The 15,848-nt window shown below is 46.2% G+C and overlaps 1 protein-coding gene across 10 annotated transcripts in view; it reads left to right on the top strand.

Moving 5' to 3' along the window:
- Positions 1–15,848, top strand: part of slc29a4a (solute carrier family 29 member 4a) — a 266,290-nt gene that overhangs the window by 105,057 nt on the left and 145,385 nt on the right. For 5 of the 10 annotated variants that reach the window (XM_072559349.1, XM_072559355.1, XM_072559353.1 and 2 more), the window contains exon 1: positions 15,368–15,723. The exons of 2 other annotated variants lie outside the window; for them this stretch is intronic. The gene's annotated coding sequence lies outside the window, so the exon portion shown is untranslated. Of the gene's footprint in view, positions 1–15,367; positions 15,724–15,848 lie in introns of those variants that run through there. 3 more of the 10 variants (XM_072559356.1, XM_072559354.1, XM_072559351.1) reach the window with 1 other exon arrangement.

Genomic DNA, 15,848 nt, shown 5'->3' with positions numbered 1-15,848 from the left:
GCCTGCCCACACACGCAGAACACACCCACAATGCTCCAGTCTTGGCCAAACAGGCTAACAAAGAAACCAGACATGGCCAAGTTACTCCCAGACCAGAGAATACACTTCCCTGTGTATAGCCTTCACAGTAAGCTCACAGCACCGATTAGCACTGTGGTCTCAATACCCTAAGAGCAGGCTAATTTCCCAATGAAACTGATACCATATAAACAAAGAGGCAGAATGAGAGGCCCTGGAAGTCTTCGCTTACAGGAGGAACACCATGGACAGACCTGGACGCCAGAAGAAGGGATATTTGCACATATTCACGCAGACGGGAAATACAATGAAGAATCCTCTAGATGACATTCTCACCTACTCATGGAGATGGCTCCTGTGTCAATTACAAATGAATTGCTACTGCCAAATGCTTGATTAATTTCCATTCAATTTATTCTTGTTTTAATTGCTTTACACTTTTCACCATTGTACTGTGACTGCTTTACAATTATCACCTTTCTGTTGTACCCTTATAAGACCTACCTGCACCTTCAACCTGGGGCATACCCCAGCAACCAGAGTAAGATTCATTGTCCATTGCTGTGTTGCTCTCCCAATACCATCAACTATGAACACACTCTTAAGATGCTTGAATATCTACCCCTTTTCTCAACATATTCTGTCTTTTGTCTCCTGCAGGCACCAGTGGAATCCGCAGTGTCTGCTTAAAGACATCCCCTCCTATCCCTCTGAGAGATATAGGAAGGATGCCTCAGAGGATCCACCAGCAAGGCTGCCTCTTGCATCCTCCACCAGCTCACGCACTGGTACCACAGTGGGGTATTTGAGCTCGATTAGATAGCCAGCACATGCTGGTGAGCACCTCACTGCCACATCTGTGAGCTGGCCAAGCAAGAAGTGCCTCAGGTCGCTGGCACTAGTGGGGACTGCTGGAGGGCAGGCAGCTGCTTAGCCCCAGGCAGGAGACAACCCTGTGGTGTCAGCCATTACCAGCTTCATGAAATGCACAAACAGATAGAGGAGCAGCAGGCAGGTTAGTTGGAGGCACTGGGCAACCTGTCTCAAATGTGGATGATTCCACCAATGCTGTTTGTACCATGCAGCCTCTCTACGTGAGTGTCTTGCTTCCTCTATAGACAGGCTAGCAAGATAAAATCCCGCACTGTCAGAGCGTGCTGGATATACGCAAAGATTTGCACTCCATCACTCGACCCATTGGAGCTCAGCACCAACAGATAGGGGTTGAAGGACCTTGACCTCATACTAGGTTCCCCTTCCTCACAAGGAGACAGGACAGTGCCCAACTGCAAGAGGAACTTGATTGGACCTTCCACCTCCACCCTGCCTATCCTCCTCATGGCCTGTGGGAGTTCAAGCTGAGGAGGGTGTATTTGCTTCTAGGGAGGAAACACTTTAACATATCTGGGTTCTCCAGACACAAACACCCCATAGGGCTGCCCAATTGAAATAAGGGAAACAGACTTTTGTGTAGGGCTCATGCTGCAACTGCTTCAGATTCTAGATTCACCCAGACTTGGTGCAGGGAAAGGAAAAAGATTTTCTTAGGATATGTAGATAGCTTCGGTGAAACTTTATTGTAAATGTGTTCTCCCATCTGTAAATCTAGAGTCACCTTCCATCTTCAGATTGTGAGTAAATGTCATTCCAACTGCAACCATATGAATGAGGATACTGAGGCTAAGCATCCTTGGTGCTACAAAATATTTTATAGTCCAAGGATTGAACAGCTGTTGCATCATATGTAGGCTCTGGCACCTTGGACAGTAATTGCCACTTTCCAGACCTCAGTTCATCATGTCCATCCCAGCCATTAATGGGATTGGTTCACGACGTTGCATGGTGCTATCAAGAAGGGTTTGGGGTCAGGATTTGGTCTCCAAGTGGGTCAATACCCCAGGTTCACATACAGAGTTTAGTGATTGCAGCTGTCTTTAACCTGCACTGTGTGGCCATCCAGTTAATGTTAATGTTCAAAACTGAAGGCCCCTCACTCACTGAATGAACAACTTACCCTGCCCACTCCAAGCGTGGTGGCAACCATTTTCATCTCTATTGCACGCATGCTATTTGGATGAAGATGAAAGGAAACAGCAGTTGCTTTTCATGGAGTGAGTCACAAACTCAACCTTTCAGTCTATTTCACACTTAAAATTTTCATATTCACTTGTTGGTTGCCATTCCCATCAATCCTGTTGGCTTTGATCCTTCCCATGTTTCCACTCAGCCCTGCCCCAATACATCAGATGGCTGCCTGTAATTGTACACAAAGTGTCCTAGCTGCAGCATTGCAATGGAAAGTGCTGGTGAGCTCCAAACTGTAGCACTGAACTATTGTAAGTGGATCAGAGATGTGCCCTGAGGATGCATTGAGTCTGCTGTTTGTTCAGTGCCAATGCCTGTGGATGGGATGTGTAGGTTGTCACTGCATAGGGAGTGTGCCCTGAGATGTTGGTCTGGAGGAGCAGGTAAAGAGCTGGATTCACCGGGGCCACTCTGATTTTCATTTCAGGAAAGGTGACCATCTAATTTCTAAACAGCAGGTAAGAGAATAGGAACTTGCAGATCAGTGAGGTGAGATTAGGTAATTATTTCATTCACTCGTGAGACTCTTGCCTCGCTGTTTAACATTCAGTTGAAGATTCAAACTTCTTGATCTTGACATCAAAAATCTCATTACTGCTGACCTCACTTGATTTTCGCAACTTTCTTGGCAATATCCACATCATTCGAGGCTTGGGACAATTCTGCCTCATTTGAGTAAACTCAAGGAGTGGGAAATTAGGCTTAGTGATTTCCATTTTTTAGTGGATCACAATATCCTAGAAAATTCTAAATTTGTTTGTATTTAACATTTAACTGAAAGTTGCTGTTTAAATTCATGGCCCAAGGAACTACTTAGGATGTGTGAACTATCCACTGTGGAACAGCTGTAGTTAGTTAATTAAGGAAGCTAGTTTGTACTGTGTGTTCTGTAACTTGGACTCAGCTAACTCTTTAGTTTCAAAACACATAAATATAGCATCTGAATGCGACTTGAACAGGAGTGCTGGGAGTTTGATTAGTTCAGCAGTTTAGACGAAGAGGAGAAGGAGATGTTTGATTCCTTTCTTTCCTAAAAAGAAATTACTCTCTAGGAATTTGGTGTTATTCTTCTTAAATATTAAATTGATCAGCACAGGAGCAAGAGCTGATTGGTGAGTAAAGGTGAGTAATTCTCTTTCTAACCTCCAGTTTATAGTAAGTAGTCCAAAAGTAAGGTAAGAGTATGGCAGGACAGCGTAGCCATGTGGAATACCCATCCTGTGGCATGTGTGGAGTCATTGGCACTTCACAGGAGCTAAATGAGCACATGTGCAGGAAGTGTAATTGGCTCCAGAATCTTGAGTTCTGGGTTTGGAAGCTTGAGTGTTGGCTGGAGTCACCAAGTAGTGCATCTTTGAAGATGCATGCAGGACAGGGGCAGTTAAGAGTGGCTGACAGAGAGGCAGTCCATAAGATCCAAGAAACTAGCGCAGGAGCTCCCTCACTAATGGGTTTTTCATTCTGGCTACTGGTGGGACATAGAGGAGTGCAGCACGAGCAAAGCCTTTGCATCATGGGTCACCCAGCTGTACAGCACACAGGAAAGAAGAATTGGAATGCTAGATGATCCATTAGTGAGTGCCAATGGGTAGGCATTTCTATGGCAGTAGTTTCACTGCAGGTTTGTATGTCACATTCAGGATCAAGGATGTCATAAAGCAGTTGCGGGGCATTCTTCTGGGCATGGTGATCAGCCAGAGGTCATGGTGTACGTTGGTATCAATGGCATAAGCATTAATGAGGATGTGGTCCTGCAGTCAGAATTTAGGGGGCTATGTAGAAATTTAGCAAGCAGGATCTGATAAGTAGTCATATCTGGATTACTCCAAGTGCCATGTGCAGGTGAGTACAGAAATAGGAGTCTCCGACATGTGGATATATGGCTGGAAAGAGGGTGTTGGAGGACTTTAGATTTCTGGACACTGGAACTGGCTCTGGGGAAGATGGCATCATGGATATGGTACAGCCAGAGGTGCTGCCCCTGGTTAGAGCTGGGATTGAGTTCCTATGGGGTGTTTCACCAGTGCTCGAGAAGGTTTAAATTATATTGACAAGGGTTTGGGAATCTGGAGAGAATATCAGAAAAGATTACCAGGCTATGCATAATACTGGATAAGACAGATCGTACTAGAACAGAATAGAGAGTTAATTGGTGGGGCTAGAATAACAGAAAAATTAAACCACTCCAAACCACGCTCTCAGTGCATGCGCAGAGTATAATAAATACCATTGGTTAGTTACAGGTGCAAATTTGCATATGGAAAGGTAACGTTGTGGATATAACTTAGACCTAGATCAAGGAAGAGTAGGACTAGTGGGATTAGTAGAAATATTCCTGGATGTAAAGTGTTCAGAAAAGATAGGAACAAAAGTAGAGCGGATGGTGGTATTGGCTAAGGAGAAAAGGGAGAGCTGGAGAATGAAGATGGCCAGAAGGTCAATGGACAAATTAAGCTTGACAAGAGCTAAGGAAAAAAGATATTGCAATTACAATTCTTGGTGTCCAAGAACTGTAATCTGTGTGGAGAGGTGGGCCACATGTACAAGGCCAGCCCAAGACAAGGGGCTGCCACCTATGCACAGATGGCCGGAGGTGGCAACATGAGCTGTGGACTGCCTAAGACCAGTAAGGTACCACAAACCAGCACGGGAATGGTGTCTGGAGGCACCCAGAAGGAAAGGCAGGCTGTAGCAGAGCAGATGGCAGACAGCAGGGAGACGCAGCAGCCCATCCAAGCTCCTTCAAGACAGATGGAAGAGGAGGGATCAAAGGAGGCAGAGGATTGGATTACTGTCAAAAGCAGGAAGAGGAAACATCCCAAAGCCACCCAGCGAAGGGGGAAGCAACACCTACACGACGAGGATACAGGCAGTTCTTCCGACGGTGAGGATGGGCGCAAGGAGGGTCGTCACCAGACGAAGAGAGCGCCGTGGGGATAAAGGAGGGCAGCACCGCCCAAGCAGGAAAAGACGATCCCTCTGAGGGGATGGGTAAAGGCCTCCCCCCACCCGGTGAGAACCAAGAGGTACCCACCGGCCCACAGATCCAGGAAACTGGGAGCAGCGGTCCTGTGACAGCCCCGCTGTCAGATGGAGAACTGGACAGTGCGGACTCTGGGCCTGACCCGAAGACACCAGAGCGGGGAAATGGCCCCAGTGTGGAGCCGGACAGCTACCTCAGCCCTGGGAGGGTCCAGCAGTTTGCCGTCACCATGGGAATGCACACAGCTACCCCAGAGGGCAAGACCAGCAGCAAATGGACACTGTTAAGCTTGTAAACTGTTAAAATGGGGTTAAAAATTGCCAGCATCAATGTGCATAGCATCAAATCGGCTACGCGATGTGTTTCTACGATGGCTTTCCTGACCAACGTTAAAGCCGACGTTCTGTTTCTGCAGGAGTGTGGGATACCGCACCTCAGCAGCTACAGGAGATGGTCGAGCTTGTGGGCCTATGGGCCGTCAGTTTGGTTGGGGGGCAACGATAGCCGCGCCTCCGGCCTGGGTATCCTGTTGAGAGGAGGCAACTTCACCATCTCCGAGGTTAAGGAGGTGGTGGGCGGGCGCCTCCTCGTCGCCGACGTCATGTACAGGAATGCTCCCCTGAGACTGATTGACGTGTGCGCCCCAGTGGGTAAGAGTGAACGGTTGGCCATCCTGCAGCAGTTTCCACTGTTGCTGGCTACGTCCAGGCCGGTCATTCTGGCTGGAGACTTCAACTGTATCATTGATGCAGATGGACGATCCGGCGGGGGGGACAATAAACTGGACGCCATGTCCAGAGCCCTGATAGACACGGTCAAAGACGCCAAGCTGCACGACGTCTTCAGCGCCCCTGCAGATGGAGCGCAGCGTAGATACACCTGGTCACGGGCTGATGGGTCTATCCGCTCAAAGATAGATTACCTGTTTGTGTCCCAAACGCTCTCAGTCAGATCCATCGACGTCAAGCCGGTGTTCTTCTCTGACCACTGCCTCCTGCTGGCCGACTGTCACCTACAGGACGAGCAGCGGGCTGGTAAGGGAATGTGGAAGCTGAACACAAAGCTGTTGACCCTGGGAAACATTGAGGAGCTCAAGAGGGACTGCGCAGGTTGGAAAACCGTGAAGCCTCTCTTTGAGTCCCCAGCGGACTGGTGGGAAACAGTAAAAGGGAACATCAAGAGGTTCTTCATCCTCAAAGGTGTCCAGGAGGCGAGAGAGAGGCGGGGAAAACTGTCCCAGCTCCAGAAAAGTATGCAGAACCTGCTCCTGCTGCAGACGATGGGGGTCGATGTCACGGAAGACCTCAAGGAGGTGAAGGGCCAGCAAGCCTCGCTCTTTGCTTCGGAGGCCTCCAAGATAATCTTCCGGTCCAGAGTCCGCTCGGTGGAGCAGGACGAGACGTGCTCACGTTTCTTCTTCCAGAAGGTGCACAAAGAGAGCTCCGTGCTCAGCAGCCTGAAGGAAGAAGATGGCTCGATAACGTCATCTCAGGCTGATGTCATGAGGATCAGTAAATCCTTCTATGCCAGTCTGTATGACGCAAAGCCGACCAACAGCACGGCCTCCCAGTCGTTCCTGTCCTCTATCACGGAGGTCTTAGAGGACAGGACACGTGAGAGGCTGGACCAGCCGCTATCTCTGGACGAGCTGACCAAGGCCCTCGAGTCCTTCGAAAAGAATAAAACTCCCGGAAGCGACGGCTTACCGGTCGAGCTCTATTCCGCTCTGTGGGACTTGATTGGCCAGGACCTGCTGGAGGTGTATGTCAGTATGCTTCGGGCAGGTACCATGAGTAAATCCATGAGGAAAGGCATCATCACCCTCATCTACAAGCGGAAGGGGGAGAGGGAGGAACTCAAAAATTGGAGACCAATCTCACTGTTGAATGTGGATTACAAAATTCTGTCAAAGGTAATCTCCAACCGGGTCAGGTCTGCTCTGGGGTCGGTGATTCACCCCGACCAAACCTGTGCTGTGCCGGGCAGGAAGATCACTGAGAGTCTCGCACTCCTCAGAGATATGATCGCCTACGTGCAGGACAGAGGGTTGGACACCTGCCTGATCAGCCTAGACCAGGAGAAAGCCTTTGACAGGATATCACACAGGTATATGTGAGATGTTCTCTCCAAAATGGGCTTTGGGGAGGGAATCTGCAATTGGATCAGACTGCTCTACACCAACATTGTCAGTGCAGTCTCAATCAATGGGTGGGAATCAAATAGCTTCCCAGTCAGATCTGGAATCAGGCAGGGCTGCCCTCTCTCTCCTGCCTTGTTTGTGTGCTGCATTGAGCCATTTGCTGAGTCCATCAGGAAGGATGCGAGCCTGAGAGGGGGCAGTGGGGGCCTGCAGGTCAAGGCCTCCCTGTACATGGATGACGTCGTGGTTTTCTGCTCGGATCCGCTGTCCGTGCGCAGACTCATGTGCATATGTGACCAGTTCGAACGGGCCTCGGGGGCCAAGGTAAACTGAGGCAAGAGCGAGGCCATGCTTTTCGGGAACTGGGCCGACCAATCCTCAATCCCCTTCACCGTCAGGACCGACCACCTGAAGGTGCTGGGTATTTGGTTCGGGGGGGCTGGGGCGTGCGCCAAGTCTTAGGAGGAGCGTATCAGCAAAGTGAGGCAGAAACTGGGCAGATGGAAGCTACGGTCGCTCTCCATTGCGGGAAAAAACCTGGTCATCAGGTGTGAGGCACTGTCATTGCTATTATACGTGGCACAGGTCTGGCCTATTCCCAGAACCTGTGCCGCTGCAGTCACCCGGGCCATCTTCCAGTTTATATGGAGGTCAAAGATGGACCGGGTCCGAAGGGACTCGCTGTACAAAGATCTGGGCAATGGGGGAAAAAATACATCCAATACCACCCTCACCCTGATGGCCACCTTTGTGTGTGGCTGCATCAAGCTGTGCGTGGATCCCCGGTACGCAAACACCAAGTGTCACTACGTACTGAGGTTCTACCTATCCCCGGTGTTGCGAAGGATGGGCCTGGCCTCGCTGCCGCGGAACGCTCCGAGTAGTTGGACCGTTCTGTATCACCTGTCCTTTGTGGAGAAGTTTATGAAGAAAAACACCTTTGACCACAAGTCCATCAGGAAGTGGTCAGCACGTAGTGTCCTTGAGACCCTTTGGGAAAAGGAGAGGGCGGATCCTATTGAGCAGTTCCCTGAGCAGACTGTCAAAGTCATTTGGCAGAATGCCTCATCGCCAGAACTTTCCAACAAGCACCAAGACATGGCTGGTGGTGAGAAGGGCTCTGCCTGTGAGATCCTTTGTGCACGCCCGGACTCTCAGCCGCACCGCACGCTGCCCTCGAAGCGGCTGCGGGGTGGACGAGACTGTCACACACCTCCTTCTGGAATGTGCCTACGCAGAAGAAGTCTGGAGAGGAATGCAGTGGTGTTTGTCGAGGTTCGTCCCGAGCAGCGCCTTGAGGCGGGACTCCGTGCTCTACGGCCTGTTCCCCAGGACGCACACCGAGACGAACATCAACTGTGCCTGGAGGATCATCAACTCGGTGAAGGACGCTCTCTGGGCGGTCCGAAACCTGTTGATCTTCCAGCTGAAGGAGTTGACCCCACATTCCAAGGTCCAGGACTACGTGTTGAGGGACGTGCTGAAGCTGCCGCCAAGGCGCGGTGGGGAAAGACCACCGTGTAATGTCTGCCTGCCTAAAGAAGAACAGGGGGCCTGCGCAGTCGCCTCAGCTAAAAACGTAATCGTACAGACCTGTAAATAGGAATGATTACTCTGTTTTTCGGTATGCAAACAAATGGAATGTTTACATATGTATGGCATGTGCAGTTGTACAGATCATCAAAGTATTTTATGAATAAAGTATATTTTTGAAATAAAAAAAACACTTCTTGGTGTCATCAGTGGGTCACTAGTGGGAAGGATGTAAATGAACAAATATGGAAGGAATTTTGTAGTGAGGTACAAAGATTATATAATAATTATGATGTGGGACTTTATTGATATGAATGTAGATTCGGATAGACCCTCCCAAATCATGGCCCTTACATGCCAATCATCTAAAGATGTCATGCTGCGTGCATTACATTGAAAGGGCATGGGGTAATAGTGATTTGTAATCCCTGAGCCCATTAACCGGAACCACTCAACTTAAACTTCCAAGTCCTCAGCTAGTTCAAGGCACAGAAAAACCATAAACTGATTATATCCAAAGAGCCTCTTATAAGTGGTCGAGTAATGATTGTACTTTTCTATAGACACTTATTACCATTAAGAACCACGATTACTCCTTCAAGTCACTTACAGGCTTAAAAATGTCATATCTCCCCATTTGTTTGAAAAGATCTTGAGAAATGCCAAGCTATTATAAATAAATCTATAACATTCACATAAAAGAACTTCAAATTCATCTTACCTTCATCTTAAAAGCTTCAGTCGTGAGCTTTTCCTAAGCTGCAGTTGGTACTGGCGGTCTGAAGTGGCAGTCTTTCTCAGTGCCAAATGGTCTCTGTTGGAGCAGTTGTCCTGGTTTGTGACCTCGACGGCATTCCGGTTCAAATCTTGATCTTCAGCAAGTGCTTCTGGCTCGGTGTTCTGACATCTCGGCATTTCATTTTATCCCATGGGTAGCAGCCCAGCGATCCAATGGCCCAGTATTTATTTTAAGTAGCGTTCCTAGCAATGGCTTTTCTTGACAGAGGCTTTTGACCCAATGGAGGGGCGTCCCGTCATGTTGTTCTTGTCGTGGATCGGCTTTCTTCAAGACCAGGAACCTTTAGAAGAACTCTGATAAACTTTGTCTTGTATTTACTTAATTTTCTAACTTATGATTTTACCATGACTTCTGTCATTATAGGTGGCATGATAGGGTGACTTAGAACACATTTTGTTGTATTTTTATTGTAAAAATATATACAACAATAAATTCTATATTCTAAAATTGTCATCACAAAGCCAGCCCTGCTTTGAAAATAAAACCATGTCCAAGTGAACTCCAGAGCTTGCATAGAGCTAAGATTGTCATGTTTGATTGACAGAAAGGGTTGTGGAGAACTCCTGGCAAAGTGTCACTTTGATTGGTTAATTGAATCTAAGAAAACCTTGTTCTGAAATTAACAAGAGTGTTCATCACTGCTCACAACATCGGACTCTGTAGACAATATGAAGTGGTCTTTTAATAATTCAGTGGCAGAGAGATAAAACTCTTTCCCTATTTGGCTTGATGGAGATCTTTGTTAGTTCACCTAAATTCTCTTTCTACCATTGGAACCTTTAGCAAATCAGCTTCTAAGTATGGGGGATACAATGGACAGTTAGTTCATGAGGCAGTACCACCAGCTACGGTTAGAGAAAAGTATCCCTGGGTTTCTAAGATCAGAGAAAGGTGAAGGTAAACTTGTGCATAAAGCAGGTGTATCCAGATCAAAGAACCTATTGGAACAGATCCCATGTTCCTTTTGTTAGCTGTGCCTCATTGAATCAGCAGTCTAGCAGCTAATGCATGTATTTTAGATAAGGAAGGAAATTGTCCATGTGAATCAGAAAGATAACCTCATGCAAACCCTGAAGTCTTGATAACCACCAGTGTATAAACAGATCACCTATTCAACAAACGAACTATCAAAGCTCTTTCTGGATTAGTGGTGCTGGAAGAGCACAGCAGTTCAGGCAGCATCCAAGGAGCTTCGAAATCGACGTTTCGGGCAAAAGCCCTTCATCAGGAATCATAGTTGTTGACTTCGCAGATCCCTAAAGTGTTATTCAAAATGTAACCACACTGTTCTCAATGATTTCTGACTTTGGTCACTGTTGAAGTTATTTCTAACCATTATGCTGATTTACTCTGTACTATTGGCTACCCATTATATTCGGTAACCCTGCATGCGAATGATTTTCTGTTTAGATTGATACATAACTACATTAATTCATGTGTAAGAGATGTCATCTTGTGACCTTGTGATCAAGAACAAGTCTAAGATCTAGTTGTCTGGTGTCTTCCTTGTTGAATTGGTGAAAGGGGTTTACTTAATTCATTGATTGCTTGAACATATCCAAAATGAGCATTCAATTAAAATTAAAATTTAGTTTGAACTAGTTAACAGGAGGTAAGCTGTCTCAGGTATCATTCATTTCCTAGACCTTTGTCTGGAGTTAAACCTCAAACAATGCTGAGGAATTGGAGGATATTATAGATTAACCAGCATGGGATAGCAGGCTGTCCTTCAGAAAAGACTGAGAAGATTGTGCATGTTTTCTGTAGAGTTCAGAAAACTGGGAGATGATCCAATTGAAGCATACGTAACGATCACAAGGCTTAATAGTGTTGAAACAAAAAGGCTAATTCCCCTAACTAGGATATATAGTCATAGCATAAGGGGTCAACTATTGAATATTGAGATGAGGAGGAATTTCTTTACTTGGAAGGAGATGAATCTTTGGAATTCTGTACTCCGAGGAGCTGTGGAGCTTCAGCCATTGAGTATGTTAAAGACAGAGACTGATTGATTTCCAGATAACAAAGGTAACAATGAGATCATACAGGAAAATGGTTTTGAGGTAGAACAACCATTTAGGGGCAGCACGGTGGCACAGTGGTTAGCACTGCTGCCTCACAGCGCCAGAGACCTGGGTTCAAATCCCGACTGTGTGGAGTTTGCACATTCTCCCCGTGCCTGCGTGGGTTTCCTCTGGGTGCTCCGGTTTCCTCCCACAGTCCAAAGATGTGCAGGTCAGGTGAATTGGCCATGCTAAATTGCCCGTAGTGTTAGGTAAGGGGTAGATGTAGGGGTATGGGTGGGTTGCGCTTCGGTGGGGCGGTGTGGACTTGTTGGGCCGAAGGCTTGTTTCCACACTGTAAGTAATCTAATCTGGTGGATTGGTAGAGCAGTCTTGAGGGGCAGTCCATGCTTCCTATGATTCTTCAGTTTATTACCTGCAGTAGCTGAATTGTAGCATGTTTGTCTCGGAGGCAGTGTTTTGAAGTTTCCAAATCCCATTCCAGAACTTAATAGATTAGGTGAAACTTCATTACAGTACTGGATATTGAAGATAACATCTCTTACACTGAATCATCTGCCTTGGTGATTTGCTCAACTCCAAACATCTCGTGGTAATTTTTGTAGAAAACCTTGTGTAAATATGATATCTCAGTCAAGGTTTTTTTCCTTGGTGCAACAGTACTGGAAGCAGATGAACTGTAATTACTATGTGTGGGAAAATTAAATGCCACATTTTTTTCCATACTTTAAAAGTAATTCACTGGATATGGAGTGGGTTGGGATATCACAGGAAACAGCAAGAATGATACAAATGTAGTTTTTTTTTGTTTTAATTTGCCCATCATACCTCCTTTGAGCTTTCCCCCTCTCACCTTAAATGCATGCCCTCTAGTATTAGACATTTCAACCCTGGGAAGAAGATTCTGACTGTCAACCCCATCTATATCTCTCATAATTTGATAAACTTCTATTAAGTCTCCCCTCACTCAGCTCCAGAAAAAACAACCTTAGATTGTCAAGCCTCTCCTTATAGTTCATACTCTCTAATCCAGGCAGCATCCGAGTAAACCTCTTCTGCACCCTCTCCAAAGTCTCCATACCTTTCCTGTAATGTGACCAGAATTGAATGGTTGAACAGTTTGATTAAAAATACTGAGGTGTAGAGGGGTTGTTTTTGCACCCAGGTGGGGCTCTGAGGTTAAATCTAAATTTGACCAAGTTACTAGCTCCACCTGTGTAAACATTTTGGTAAAAGTGCAATATGAACTTTCCCATCATTGTAAATTCAGTGATAGTATGAGGATTGTCACCTGGCATAACAGCCCGGGTATAATTGAGTGTATTGTCTATTACCAATACCATGGGAAAGCTGTTGCTCTACAACCAATTAAAGAAGAAATATTGCATTTATATAGTGTCTTTCACAACAACTAGACATCTCAAAACACTTCACAGTCAATTCAATATAGTCACTGGTGTACTGTAGGAAACATCAATCTTCTAAACTGCAATATTGATTGAGGGATAAATATTGGCCAGGGCACTGGATATAATTCCTCCACTCTCCTTTTAAATACTGCTGTGGGATCTTTTACTGAGAGAGGGCCTCAGGTTAATGTCACACCCGAAAGGTGACATCTCTGACACTGCGCGACACCCTCACGCCTGCAGTGGTGTATCAGCCTAGGTTGGGATACGCAAGCCCTGGGCACCTGCTCCTTGGATTGTACCTGACCTGCTGTGCTTTTCCATATCACACTCTTGACTCTGATCTCCAGCATCTGCTGTCCTCACTTTCCCCTGGTTTAGATTGTACAGAGCTTGGGTCACACTTCAGATATTACTCTTAACTACAAGAGCTCAGCAATCTTTTAGAAGATTTAAAAGAGAGAAAAAGAAAAGCAAGCACTTTATAGAGGGCGTGAAATTATAATGAAATTTACAGATCACTAATTGATCTGAGTTCTGTGTGCGTACTTATAATTGCCTGCAATCTCACAGGGAGCTCTCGAACACTTGCCTTAAAGGGACTACTTAGCAACTAAACATCACAACTGAGCTCCGAGCAGAAGACTACACATGAGCAATTTCATTAATAAACCTCCAATTCTCTCCCTCTTGTTTGAATTACTAGCTCACTTTATTAGCTTGTTACAGATCTGCTTTTACAATATGACTCTTATGTGGTGATGCATCCTGTCACAAAGCAGGTACATACTCGTGTGATACACGATTTCCAATCAATGAGGTGATCAGATGGTGGTTGAAGAACTCAGTAATGAGACAGGCTGGCTGTTACACATGGTCTCCTCATCGCTGATTGACATCACGTCTGCTAGTTTCAGGTAGCAGTGAGGATGCTACAATTCAGCATGTTAGAAGGAAAAAAAAACAATCAATTCGGACTCCAATTCCTGATTACTATCCAGTACATCTTGCAGGAAAATGCATGTGCATGGCAGGGTCAAGTTTCACTGTCAAGCTTCAATAGTGAATAGCACCCTGGGCACTCATTAGTCAAGGTGATGTGTTGGAGGCCTGCCAGGCATCTGTGGATCAGTATTGCAGCACCAAGTCTACACTATCATGAGAAGGATCAGAAAGATTAGTCGAAACAAGGAGAAAGCTGTCACTCATGTATTGGTGTGTCACAGCAATGTAGTTGTTCTTGAAGTGTTTTAATGCCTTATATTGAAGTGTTTTAATGCCTTATATTCACCAAAATTACTTCAGAACAGAAGATAAATTGCTTCTTGTGGTAATCAGCAGCCATTCTAAGGAAGGGTCACGACCTGAAACGTTAACTCTGCTTTCTCTCCACAGATGCTGCCAGACCTGCTGAGCGTTTCCAACAATTTCTTTTTTTTTGGTTTTGTGGTAATTATGGTTGAGGGAGAGTTTTGGTTATTGAACCAAACGGGATCAACGGGATTTTCAACGTTCATCTGCAACTCGGGAGCTAGTGGTTGGGGTCTCAGTCTCAACTCTCACCAGACCCATGACAAACCTAAACCAATGGTGCAGTGGTAACGTCCTCTACATCTGTGTTCAAGACCCACCTGCCCTGGAGGTGTGTGTCACAGCATTTGTGACGACGATGGTTTCGAGGTTCTTTTTTAGAAATGAACTAGTTGGGGTTTGGTAGTGCATACATCTGAACCAGTCTTACGTCTCTGTAACACACCTGAACCGGTTCATTCAAACTAACTGATTGTGTTAGGTTGTGCCACTCCGTATAGTTTGGGGGCTGAGAAGTAAACCACAGCAAATCAAGCATTGGTATCCAAGGAGAAAGTGAGGACTGCAGATGCTGGAGATCAGAGCTTAAAAATGTGTTGCTGGAAAAGCGCAGCAGGTCAGGCAGCATCAAAGGAGCAGGAGAATCGACGTTTCGGGCATAAGCCCTTCTTCAGGAAGGTATCCAAGGCACGTCTAAAATATGCCTTCCATTAAACAAAGTAAATATTGCCCTGAATGCACTTCTAATAGCTTTATAATGCCTTGGATATTTATTTAAGCATTATTGACAGAGAGGAAAAGAGAGCAAATGGTTGACCCCCCCCCCCTTAACAGTTCATTTGTTTTTTTTAACTGGCCTACCATTGGCAAAGCTTCATGCAGAGATTACAGTGAATTCCACAACTAAAGGGGTCCAGTGAAAGTAGCAGGGTTCCCTGGATCTGGCTGTTGTTCGCCCAGCTCTTGAATTTAGGATGCAGCTGCAGTTCCCAACAATCGATTCTCCTCTCTAGAATCGGCTGCTCCTATTTTCAAGACACCCCCCGCCTGTCCCTTTCACAGTCAAGGTTCTGCAATTGGCCCTCTTACATTTTTATGAGGGGGATAAAACGTGGTTGTTTCCAGATACCGTACGTGGAGGTTGAGAGGGGAGTCAGGAGCCTGCCAGGGAATGAGACAGCAGTGAGTGGGAGCGCCAGGGAAGGGCAAAACAAAAATAAAAACAAACATATGTAAAAAAAAATGAACAGCTGGGAGCTAAAAGAAGAGTCCCCTGGTTATTGTAGCTGTGCTGCAGAGTGAGGTGAGCAACCTGTTGTATTGGATCGGCTGGCTCTAGTAAAGGAAGATACAGAGAGACAGATACATTCACACAGGACAGGCGGAGAGGGCAGATGGATGAAATACACAGAGTGGAGAAGGTAAGGCTTCATTCGCGGTGATGTCCCGGGTGGATAACAGATTATTAACGGGGAGGGGAAGGGTTAGGATCTTTCATATCAGGAAAATGTAATGATAAATCAGCAGAGTGGAAATGGAGGGGAAC

Source organism: Chiloscyllium punctatum, chromosome 40, assembly GCF_047496795.1.
Source record: "Chiloscyllium punctatum isolate Juve2018m chromosome 40, sChiPun1.3, whole genome shotgun sequence".
NCBI lineage: Eukaryota > Metazoa > Chordata > Chondrichthyes > Orectolobiformes > Hemiscylliidae > Chiloscyllium > Chiloscyllium punctatum.
The sequence above is the reverse complement of the archived record's forward strand: the minus strand, read 5'-3'. Positions and strand labels throughout refer to the sequence as shown.